Source organism: Salmo salar, chromosome ssa19 (genome assembly GCF_905237065.1).
Source record: "Salmo salar chromosome ssa19, Ssal_v3.1, whole genome shotgun sequence".
In the NCBI taxonomy this organism is placed as follows: domain Eukaryota; kingdom Metazoa; phylum Chordata; class Actinopteri; order Salmoniformes; family Salmonidae; genus Salmo; species Salmo salar.
Genome location: NC_059460.1, coordinates 49,064,808 through 49,077,833, shown reverse-complemented (window position 1 = coordinate 49,077,833; position 13,026 = coordinate 49,064,808). Strand labels below are relative to the sequence as shown.

Genomic DNA, 13,026 nt, shown 5'->3' with positions numbered 1-13,026 from the left:
GTGAGAAATCAGCCATTAATGAAGGAATGGGGTGAATCCATCAAGGCCAGAGGGGATAACGTAGCTAGCATTAGCCATGATTCATGTCAACTGTTCCTTTCAGGTTTGTTGCGACACAGTTTCGTAACCACTGAAATGTCATGTTTTCTTATGAGCCAGAGCAAAACATTTATAATGGAGTGGGATTTGTGAGGTGTGCACTTCACTGCGTTGTATGGGTTTTGACTGAAAGCTATTCTGAACATGAGCACTGCACGAGACAAGAAGTTGCCAGATCCCTCCCGCTAACTGGGTAACTTTTGCAGTTTTTTTGTTGTCTGAATGAGGGAAATGCTGTAGATTAAGATGACTCGAGGTAGTTTGAAATATGAGATGTTGAGGATTATAAATACAGCTTTAAATTTTATACAAGCAAGCCAAACACCCATGAGTCCAAATGTGCTCTTCACATTTCCATATCATAAAACTCATGTCATATAAAGTGTCAACGCTTATGATCATTATGTTTATGTACAGCTGAAAGATGACAGGGCGTCATACCCTGGGTTGTTCTGAACAGAATGAGCCTATGTTTGTCTACTGTGAATAAAATAATTGTGTGATGGCAGGGATGCAGGGTTGTGTTCCAAACAAAACAACTACAAGTGTGCTTGCTGTAGTTCCTCAACGGCACAATTAGGAGAGCTCAAAAAAGCACCTCATAGTTGAAGACTTTGGAGAAGTGTGTGGCATCTTGGAGATACCAGTTAGTCCTCTCACTCAAACCCTTGTAAATGTTTTGTCTTATGTTGTACCTACCCCATGTCATGACTGACCACGAGAATCCAAATAGGTCAGATCAGGTTTGCAATGACTAACTTCAATCAGACCCCTTTTCACTCGTAGAGGGGGGAGGATAGAACTAGTGGGGATTAACAACTCATGTCCTGTTGTAAATCGATGGAGAAGATCCAGGCCTGTGCTCTCCAAATTCACCAAAGGAATGTGTTTTGTCTCAACAGACTTTTTCCCACTGAAACTCTTAACACGTTCAAAAGCGAATACTGGAACAATATTTCTAATGTAGAACGTGGGGAATGGTTAGAGGCGATCTATAGAACACTAATGTCATTTTGTTTGTTATTTTGTGATGTCACTAAAAATGTTATAAAGGAAATACTGTAACTTGGAAAGTATACCCACTACATGGATGAAGTTTCCATACTATGGGTTGTGCATGTATTATGGAAAAGGATGAAAGTGTTTTTGTTAAGAGAGGTGTCATGTCTTTGGGCACCATTAAACTGAAGACAAATTTATCAAATAACTCCCTGTAATTATTATTACCCGATTAAACTGATTAATCGTTTAACTGTAATTAACTAGGAGATCGGGGCATCAAGGAAAATATTCAGATTACAAAGTTATAATTTTCCTAATATAACTTTCCTATATTATAACATTATATATTATATTATAGTATCTGACTGATTATCTTCTGGTTTAAATGGTGTATTTTACCTTGTCCAGTCTCATTCCAAACGTCGTAAATTGTTGTATCTGCACGAACCCAGTCTTCACTAAGTCATCCATACATCAACTGTCTTAAAATAATTTATTTACTAAACAATGTAATTCACAGAAAGCATACAAACAGTAGTTATCGTTAAAAAAAATTGGTAGAGTAATGTGTCCTAGTGGGCTAAACCGGCATGGCGGCTTGTTAAACAAAGGGTGATACAGGGCAGCTGAGAAGGCACAACAGAGTTGATAAATATTAACAATTGATATGCTAATCCTTTGCACATGAACGCTCACTCATTTGGGAACAATTGCAATCAATATATATTTACGTCGTCGGGATCCTTGTTGGAGAGTTTTTGTCCTGTTGGAGAGTTTTTGTCCGCGTTCTCTCTCTCTCTCTCTCTCTCTCTCTCTCTCTCTCTCTCTCTCTCTCTCTCTCTCTCTCTCTCTCTCTCTCTCTCTCTCTCTCGGTTAGAATGGATCTTTCAGAGCGACATTCGTTCATGTCGTTATAGAATGGATGTTTCGTCGGTCTTCGCGTTCAATGATATCGAATTTCTAGCTGCAGACTATTAATTAATATCAAAGACTTGTTATTATTCTGTCGGTATCGATAGTCTAAAAGTTTAACAAAGTATGGTTAAACTTCAGTAGAGGGATGCATGGTCAAACCTATTGGCCAACTCGTAATGGAGTGGAGGCCTGGTCTGAAGAAAGAAATTCTAGGTGGGGGTTTTATACTGAACATAGAACAAGCTGTCACATGACGCCTTGTCCTGTCTGTGTCCCTGGGGGCGTGCCGATGACTGAGTTAAGCTTTATACAGAAATACAATTCTATCACGTTAACATCAGTACATAGCCTCTCAACATATTCCAAATAGCTTTAATCTTATTAAATCATTGTATACAGCCATTTAGATGTAAGTCTCATAGCTGAGGCTATTATATAAACATTATTATGGTAATATGACAATGTTGTCTCTAATGAGTATCACAAAATTGTACCAAGCGGACCAGTTCGTAGCTGGATTCTTCACTGATCTTTTATACCTTCTCCAGAACATAAATGTCATTCGGTTCCCCAATTCTGTGAGTTGGAAGAATTCCTTTGTCTCTCTATGAAACCCCTCTGTCTCAAAACTGGGCCATGAGGCAGGACATTCTCCTTTGGAATTTTACGACCCCTCTCACCACAGCAGTGTCAGAAGTATAGAGGTCGGGGGATGGTGCATAGAAAAGGCCTGGTGCAGAGGGAGGGGGTTCAACTGTGTTCTCTGTACCCAGAGAGAGGGCAACGTCATGACAGAGGGATATGTTTTGAGAAGCTATAAGAGATCATTATTTTCCATAACTTTGCACTGTGAGTAATCACCTCCCCGGAGTGAGGTCGGAACTGCCGGAACTGCCCCTTTCAAGCAAAAGGTATAAACGATGCGTTAAGAAAAAACCCAAAGCAGACCAGAAAAGTGTGAAACTGCAGCTGCGCCTTTAAATGGTTTGAACTTTGAATCTCAACATGAGTTGGAGACGATAAACTCACATCCCGGACAATCACTGGTACGATGAATAACAGTCTTTAGATGAATGTTAAAGTCAATTCACATTTACCAGGAATATTCTTATCATATTACTAATGTAGCCAGAACATTTTCAGATTTTGTTATCAACAAATGCTGCGAAAAGTACAGTAAATGTAAAATGCACATAAAATCAACAGTGTGATGTTTGGATTCAGTCTTAAGCCAGGTGAACTGTTGTGTACTCACCTTTGGTCTAATCATTTCCCCATTATATCCAAGCTGTTCCCTTTCAATTGCTACCATGGTTATGCACATGATTTTCATATTTCTACTGTAATAAACATTTAAATTTAGCCCTGTCCATAGAGGCCAATTCCCACAACTGTAAAGGGTTAAGGAGCCATAACCAGTATGTGGTCATTTTTGTTCCAAATTGCTTTTGTCCCAATATTAAATGGTTCAGTCGTTACATACCATTATGGGGAACTTTACTGAAAGATCCTGTTCTCAGAGGAACTGGGTGATTTTTTTTGGCACAGACATTGCTGTTGAAAAGAATACTTAAAAAGCCTGTTTACACCAGTTTCTTCTTCCCAGCTCCTTTTCGTTTCTTTGTTTCCTATCTTGATACCACAAGGAGCACTCTGATAACATGCTTTATGTACTTGACAGAAATGACAGAGAAAATCCTTCTCCAAGTCTACTGAATGCTGAGTGGTTCTTAGTCCCTCTGTTATTCTGTATAGTATGCTTACTTAGTTTATTTCTTTTTCTTATTTCTTGTTTTTTTCTAGTTATACATTGTTATTGATTATTGCATTGTTGGGTTTTGAGTTTGCAAGAAAGGCATTTCACTGCACTTGTGCATGTGACATTAAAACTTGAAACTGGTCTTGAGGAAGATGCGCAAGCTGATTTCAGAGAGCCTATCTTGGCTTAAGCTGTCATTGTGCCACACTCTGCCATTGATTACGAGTAAGCAAGACAAATACCCTAATCTGAGCACAGGCGCCCACTATGGCCGAGCAGAGTTGAGCGGGGAGGGAAGCTGCCTTGATGCGGTTCAAAATGTCCCCGTCCATGGAGCCATGAGGGACCAGTGGATTTGCTAATGAAAGGAAATTGATTCTTAGAGAAGTTATTCTCCCGTCTGATGGGATTCACCTTGAATGTGCTCCTCAGCGCTACTATACCTCCAATATCACATCATTGTCTCTCCTCCCAAGCCTGGTTCTCGACGAGGCTAACACAATGGTAACGTCTGAGGAAAAGTTATCAGAAAAAAAGTGAATTTCTTGTGAAATGAAAATTATAAAAACTAATTTGAGGAATAATGAATTTATTTGGGGGTCCATTGTAGGTCATTGACTTCTTTAGAGTGTATGGACAAACACCATGAAGTAGACTTCCCTTTGAGCTACTTTCTCCAAGCACACCCAGCTGTGCTGTATTTATTTGTACACTTGAGGTGAACTATATTAATCCACAGGCAGAGCTTTTCCAGTTTGAACATTTTTACTTTTTTAGCAGCAGGGTGTCTTGCTCAGTGCGGCGTTGACTACGGGCACCAGACACAAATGGGTCAGCTAAAATAAACAGAGCTTTTCAATTAGCAACAGATTCATAGCCTAACTGAGCCTTGTGGGCAAGGAAACAGACCACAGTATCTGTCTGTCCTCCGGCAGTTCCAAATTTGATTTGTCTGACTGCTTCTGTTCCTCCATTAAAATAACAGATAATAATAATGAATTCAACTTTTATAGCGCTTTTCATTACAAAGTGCTTTAAGTGCTTAAAAAACATGCAATTTTGAAAAACCTAAACATATAGAAGATCATGGCAGGCGCGGTAGTTCATTAATGCTTTGAACAGTCAGCGTCAGGAGGAAGGCTAGAGTAGAGGCAGTTCGGAGATGAAATGGAGGGGGGTCACATCCAGGGGGTTTCAGACTGGTCCAGAGCCGACAACACTAGAAATTTGTTGGTCTCATTGAGATGTGTATAATGTCAAAACCCTAATTTGCTTTTGATAATTTATTAAAGGTGCACTATGCAGAAATCGCTCCTCCATTTCATGTTTGTTAAAATTCTAATAGTTTGCCTAATTTCAGTTTGTGACAAAACAAGCAAGTATAGTGTAGACTAGAGGTCGACTGATTATGATTTTTCAACGCTGATACCGATACCGATTATTGGAGGACCAAAAACCCCGATACCGATTAATCGGCCGTATTTAAAAAATGTTTTATTTGTAATAATGACAATTACAACAATACTGAATGAACACTTATTTTAACTTAATATAATACATCAATAAAATCAATTTAGCCTCAAATAAATAATGAAACATGTTCAATTTGGTTTAAATAATGCAAAAACAAAGTGTTGGAGAAGAAAGTAAAAGTGCATTATGTGCCATGTAAGAAAGCTAACGTTTAAGTTCCTTGCTCAGAACATAAGAACATATGAAAGCTGGTGGTTCCTTTTAACATGAGTCTTCAATATTCCCAGGTAAGAAGTTTTAGGTTGTAGTTATTATAGGAATTATAGGACTATTTCTCTCTATACGATTTGTATTTCATATACCTTTGACAATTGGATGTTCTTATAGGCACTTCAGTATTGCCAGTGTAACAGTATAGCTTCCGTCCCTCTCCTCGCTCCTACCTGGGCTCAAACCAGGAACACATCGACAACAGCCACCCTCGAAGCAGCGTTACCCATGTAGCGCAAGGGAAACAACTACTCCAAGTCTCAGAGCGAGTGACGTTTGAAACGCTATTAGCGCGCACCCGCTAACTAGCTAGCCATTTCACATCGGTTACACCAGGCTAATCTTGGGAGTTGACAGGCTTGAAGTCATAAACAGCGCATTGCGCTGCATTGCGAAGAGCTGCTGGCAAAACGCAGTAAAGTGCTGTTTTGAATTAATGCTTATGAGCCTGCTGCTGCCTACCATCGCTCAGTCAGACTGCTCTATCAAATCATAGACTTAATTATAACATAATAACACACAGAAACACGAGCCTTAGGTCATTAATATGGTCGAATCTGGAAACTATCACGTTTATTCTTTCAGTAAAATACGGAACCGTTCTGTATTTTATCTAACGGGTGGCATCCATAAGTCTAAATATTCCTGTTACATTGCACAACCTTCAATGTTATGTCATAATTACGTACAATTCTGGCAAATTAGTTCGCAACGAGCCAGGCGGCCCAAACTGTTGCATATACCCTGATTCTGCGTGCAATGAACGAAAGAGAAGTGACACAATTTCACCTGGTTAATATTGCCTGCTAACCTGGATTTCTTTTAGCTAAATATGCAGGTTTAAAAATATATACTTCTGTGTATTGATTTTAAGAAAGGCATTGATGTTTATGGTTAGGTACAGTCGTGCAACGATTGTGCTTTTTTTTCGCAAATGCGCTTTTGTTAAATCATCCCCCGTTTGGCGAAGTTGGCTGTCTTTGTTAGGAAGAAATAGTATTCACACAGTTCGCAACGAGCCAGGTGGCCCAAACTGCTGCATATACACTGACTCTGTTGCAGAGGTGACACATTTTCCCAAGTTAAAAGAAATTCATGTTAGCAGGCAATATTAACTAAATATGCAGGTTTAAAAATATATACTTGTGTATTGATTTTAAGAAAGACATTGATGTTTATGGTTAGGTACAAGTTGGAGCAACCTTTTTTGCGAATGCGCACCGCATCGATTATATGCAACGCAGGACAGGCTAGATAAACTAGTAATATCATCAACCATGTGTAGTTAACTAGTGATTATGGTTGATTGATTGTTTTTTATAAGATAAGTTTAATGCTAGCTAGCAACTTACCTTGGCTTCTTACTGCATTCGCGTAACAGGCAGGCTCCTCGTGGAGTGCAATGTAAAGCAGGTGGTTAGAGTGTTGGACTAGTTAACCGTAAGGTTGCAAGATTGAATCCCCAAGCTGACAAGGTAAAAATCTGTCGTTCTGCCCCTAAACAAGGCAGTTAACCCACCGTTCCTAGGCCGTCATTGAAAATAAGAATGTGTTCTTAACTGACTTTCCTAGTTAAAAAATATTTATATAAAAAAAATACAATAAAAAAAATAAAAAAATCGGCAAATCGGTGGCCAAAAATACCGATTACCGATTGTTATGAAAACTTGAAATTGTCCCTAATTAATCGGCCATTCCGATTAATCGGTCGACCTCTAGTGTAGACAATCATTTTCCCCCTCTAAACCGCTGTGAAATATATTTTCCATAACCAAAAATATAGTATTTTCAGCTTTTTGAAGCTGATATACAAAACCGAACGTAAAAGACTAAAAAACTAAACTTAAAAACGAGAAGCATAGAAATAGTGCTCCTAGAACAGATCTACCACTTCTTAGACTTTGTTTCAACGAGAATCACAGATCTATAACTCGCATTTCTATGTGAATTTGATCGGGTAGCCGAAAAGTTACATATTGCTGCTTTAAACTCATTAATGAGGTTCATGTTGTATAGATCATGTGGGATTGAATGGTTTCCCTGAATACTAAATCTATCACGTAGATCCTTGATTAATGATGTATTTACCATGAACACACGACAACTCTAACATGCGTCTCTATACGCTGTGGATAGATCTTTCTAGACATGAAAAGGATCAAGGTTTAGCAGACAGGGCCTCTCTATTAGACTCTATGGAACAGAGAAGAATAATTAGTCTCACTGCAGCTGTCAATTAATAATGGCCTTGTAACTATTGCTGGACGTTAATTGGAAGAAATATCCTGGCTAATGCGCCTGCTCTCCCGAGAACAGCTATCTAGCGTTGGACACAAATAAATGACAAGGAAGTAGAAACCCATTGATATTCTAACACAGCACAGCTAGCTAATGAAGTGTTCGCCTCACTGAGGAACGAAATGGAAATAGAGAACATTTTTGTGCGTGAGTGTTTGACACTTTGGGTTTTTCTGTGCCCCAGACAGGAATAAACATCCTCAGCCTTTTCCCAGTCTTTTTTTATTGGCCTGTTAAACCCACAGATGGACTCCAAATATAATGTGAGATATAAACAGGAAGAGGAAATGACCCGAAAGAGATTCTGATGATGACAAGGCGCTATACTTGGGTGATTTTTAAATAGGATACCACCGTGAAAAACTCATCATTTCTGTTTTCGGAATGGGCACAGAATGTAGTGGATATTTGCTCTCTCAGCCAACAAGTTACACTTTACAGTCATAAACTAAATGCAGCCAAGCTGTCTCAACATGGATTTGGTTGCATAGCAACGTGCTGGATCCTCATCCTTTGGCAATGTTGTTTATTAACATCAACATTAATATGCAAAAGCCCAGCTGAACCGAGACCTGGAGTTTTATGCTACAGTATATCCAATGGACTGAGAGGGTTTGGAGTAAACAATATAGGCTAAAGTAATGGATGAATATACTGTATGTAAATTATTTGCTATAAGAGAAGTCAAGTCATAGCCTACTTGGACAGCAGCCAGGTGATGTCATTTTCTATACAGAGGAAAACACACACCTGAATTTGTCAGGTGCGATGCACTTCTGCTCCAATGCAAATTATTGATTAAAAGTTACAACCAACAACGTTTTGGCAGCTAGCTGATAAAGATACACTGCGTGAGAAATTAAGAGTTTATTTCCAAAACGCTATTTTTCATTAGAAAATGATTGCTTGTGGAAAAATTAATGTGCGTGTAAAATATGACTGTTTTCAGATTTTAATTAATAGATTTTAGATGTGTATGATTATTATTTATTTTTTAGCAAAACGCTATATAACCTTTGTTTAGCTGGAATGGAAGCTATATTTGACTGTGATATGTGGTTGTCTCTCCTCGCAATCTTAAGATGAATGCACTTATTGTAAGTCGCTCTGGATAAGAGCATCTGCTAAATGACAAAGTCAAGATCTCATATTACTGTATTGAATGATTATTATTATTTTTTAATATTCATGTAAAAAATGTATAATTTATACACTGAGTGTACAAAACATTAAGGTCACCTGCTCTTTCCATTACATAGACTGACCAGGTGAATCCAGGTGAACGCTATGATCCCTGTTAAATCCACTTCAATCAGTGTAGATGAAGGAGAGGAGACGGGTTAAAGAAGGATTTTTAAGCCTTGAGACAGATTGTGTATGTGTGCCATTCAGATGGTAAATGTGCAAGACAAAGATTTAAGTGCCTTTGAACAGGGTATGGTAGATGCCAGGCGCACCGGATTGTGTCAAAATCTGCAACGCTGCTGGGTTTTTCCTGCACAGTAGTTTCCCATGTATATCAAGAATGGTACATCCCCCAAAGGACATCCAGCAAACTTGGGAAAGGGAAAAGGAGAAGTCAGTTGTACAACTGAATGCATTCAACTGAAATGTGTCTTCCGCATTTAACCCAACCCCTCTGAATCAGAGAGGTACGGGGGGCAGTTGTTGTTGGGGGTTAACTGTCTTGACACAACTGTGGAAAGCGTGGAGTCAACATGGGCTAGCATCTCTGTGGAATGCTTTTCACACCTTGTCGGGTCCACAAATTTAGGCAGGGGTGCAACTCAATATTAGGAAGGTGTACACTCGCCTGAGTAGCCTCCTTTCACTGCCAAAAATACAATTAAACCATCTAGTGTTCAGCGAAGTTACAACACAATGTCAAATACAGGTAGCCTAGTCAAATAATGAACATCCAATCACATTAATCGTTACTCTCTCGCGGGAATTCCGCTGTCTGTTTGTAGCCGAACGTAGCTGTTGCTCATGTTGGTATCTGTACTGATGGCGCAAAAGCCATGACAGGGTTGACATACTGTAGTGGAGTGGTAACGCGTGTGCAAGCAGTTGCTCCCGACGCCATTTGGGTACACTGCAGCATCCACCGAGAGGCTCTTGCTGCCAAGGGAATGCCTGACAGCTTGAAAGACGTTTTGGACACTACAGTGAAAATGGTTCACTTTGTTAAAGCAAGGTCCCTGAACACTCATGTATTTTCTGCACTATGCAATGATATGGGCAGCGACCATGTAACGCTTTTACAACATACAGAAGTGCGTTGGTTATCAAGAGGCAAAGTATTGACACATTTTTTTAATTGAGAGAAGAGCTTAAAGTTTTCTTTACTGACCATAATTTTCACTTGTCTGACTGTTTGCATGATGACGAGTTTCTCACACGACTGGCCTGTCTGGGTGATGTTTTTTCTCAGCTGAATGATCTGCATCTAGGATTACAGGGATTCTCCGCAACTATATTCAATGCGTGGGACAAAATTGAGGCTATGATTAAGAAGTTGGAGCTCATCTCTGTCTGCATTAACAAGGACAACACACAGGTCTTTCCAACATTGTACGATTTTTGTGTGCAAATGAACTCAAGCTTATGTACAATGTCAAATGTTATATAGCGAAGCACCTGAGTGAGTTGGGTGCGCAATTCGCAGGTACATTCCAGAAATGGATGACACAAACAACTGGATTTGTTATCCCTTTCATGCCCTGCCTCCAGTCCACTTACCGATATTTGAACAAGAGAGCCTCATCAAAATTGCAACAAGCGGTTCTGTGAAAATTGAATTTAATCAGAAGCCACTGACAGATTTCTGGATTGGGCTGCGCTCAAAGTTTCCTGCCTTGACAAACCGCGCTGTTAAGACACTGATGCTCGGCCCTCACTGTCATGAAAACTAAATACAGGCACAGAATATGTGTGGAAAATGATTTAAGACTGAGACTCTCTCCAATACAACCCAACATTGCAGAGTTATGTGCATCCTTTCAAGCACACCCTTCTCATTAACCTGTGGTGAGTTATTCACAATTTTCGATGAACAAATAAGGTTTTATATGTTTGATGGTTAAATAAAGAGAAAAAATATTGATTAGTATTATATTATATTTTGTGCCCTGGTCCTATAAGATCTCTTTAGATCCTTTGTCACTTCTCACGAGCCAGGTTGTGACAAAAACTCACACTCATTCTTATGTAATAAATGTATTGTGTAGTGTGTGTGTGTGGTAGGCTTACAATGATGGTAAAAAAACATATTTGAGAGTGCGCTGACCCTGGTGCTAGAGGGGGTACGCAGATGGAGGTTGAATGTTTGAAAGGGTACAGGACTATAAAAAGTTTGGGAACCACTGGTCTACACGCTTTCAGCATCGTTCACACCCTCTTAAGTCTTAGCCACACCCATCTCTTTAAGGATTCACATGTGAGGCCGTGTACTAAACAACCAAAGGTTTCAAGACTAAAGACTGGTTTATACTACGTCTATCGACAGTTGCCGCAGAGACATCATGAACATTGTATTGTCGTCCGACATCAAACTTGTCATTGTCGTTATGAAAAAGTATGAACACACAAACTACAGGCTGCATAGCATCAGCAACCTGGTGGTCCAAAATAGCATAACTAGTGCATTTTAACACCAATAAACTCACCGGGTTTTTAAAATGAATTTAGTATATGTCAATCTAGCAAACCAGGCAACTAAAAGCAATTTTCTCAACAATGTTTTGGTTTGTTTCTAGTTTGTTAGCTAGCTAATGTTATCTTAGCTGGCTAGCCAGTTCAGATAATGACAACATCTTTACCTTAGCTCATTTGTCTTAATTATTACAGGAAAATAAACTCGGAACAAGATCATTATTTACAAGTTAATGGCGAGCCAATTACAGAAAATAGCTTACAGTTGTGGGTGTGATGAAAATAAAGCAGGGTGTTCTACCGGAGAATTTTAAAACTCGGACACTGTCTCGTTGGCCTAACATTATATCCTAATTTGACTTTGGTGCAGGTCATGTTCTTCAAATTACCGTCTCTGGTAAACACATACTATATCAAATAAAATGTAAGTTTATTTGTCACATGCATAGGGTACAGAAGGTGCAGTTAAATGGTTACTTGCATAGTGAAGTCTTTTGTTTAGACATGTAGCCAGCTAGCTAGCTAAACAATGAACCATAATCCCGACTCATAACGTTACTACCCTGCATAAATCTGCAGGAAGCTAAGCAACCAAGTTCAATGTTAGCTAGCAAGCTAACATTAGGCCATAACTAACGATGCAATTGGCTCTAAGATATGAATAATATTACTACACAGATCATACACGTAGTGTTAGCTAGAGAGCCAGCCAGCTAACGTTAGCTACCTAGCTAACTCTATGCTTTAACTTAAAATGAAAATTACTTTTTGAATAATGTCGTGGATGAATCAGAATTAGTTGGGTAACATAGATAATTAAGATGTTTTATTAGTATAATATGCTTATGTGAGATACTTGTCATTAGAAAGTGTCCTTTGGACTCCGGTATGTTTCAGTTGCACGTTTCCCTTAACTTGGGCTCAGTCACTTGGGGCCCAGAGAGGGGAGAGGTCAGACTTGTCTTTTGTATGTGAATGTGTCTTTACCTATTCTTAAACCATGTGAAGGGATGGCGTGATTAATGGGGAACCAATTATTTGTCTCCACAATGTCTGTGCGCAGGTCACTCCCCTCTCAGTGAGCTTGTCCAGGAGTGGGAACAAGAGGTGTTTTACTGAGGATGGGCCACTATGAGATAGCACTGACAAAGGAGATTTATGGTGTATTTTGATAAGAACGCCAAAAAAGCATTCCAGAGGACATGAGCTAATGGTTTTGTTCTATACTGTACCAGGGAGGGACGGTTCTAGGGAGACCAGACACCGGTCTATATAATGAACCCTGTTGACATAGCAGTTACTGTCTGCTGTGTTTTATGGATATCTGTCATACAAAACTTAACCTTTGTGAACTGTTACTAAGATCTGTGGTTTGTCAATGTACGTTGAAGGGGGTGTATCTTTGCTATAAAATATCTCTGTAGCCATTGTGTAATCACCTTCCTGGTTCATTCGAGAGAGTGCATTATTGAAGGTCAAAGAGGCTTTTGCAAAAGTATCTTAAGTATTAAAGATGTAGTTAACTCGGACTGGTGTGTTTAACTCTCCTCATTTGG

General features: G+C 39.3%; 1 protein-coding gene across 4 annotated transcripts in view; it reads left to right on the top strand.

The window, feature by feature from the left end:
• Positions 1 to 13,026, top strand: part of LOC106578950 (cGMP-dependent protein kinase 1) — a 224,181-nt gene that overhangs the window by 25,277 nt on the left and 185,878 nt on the right. The window lies entirely within an intron of this gene.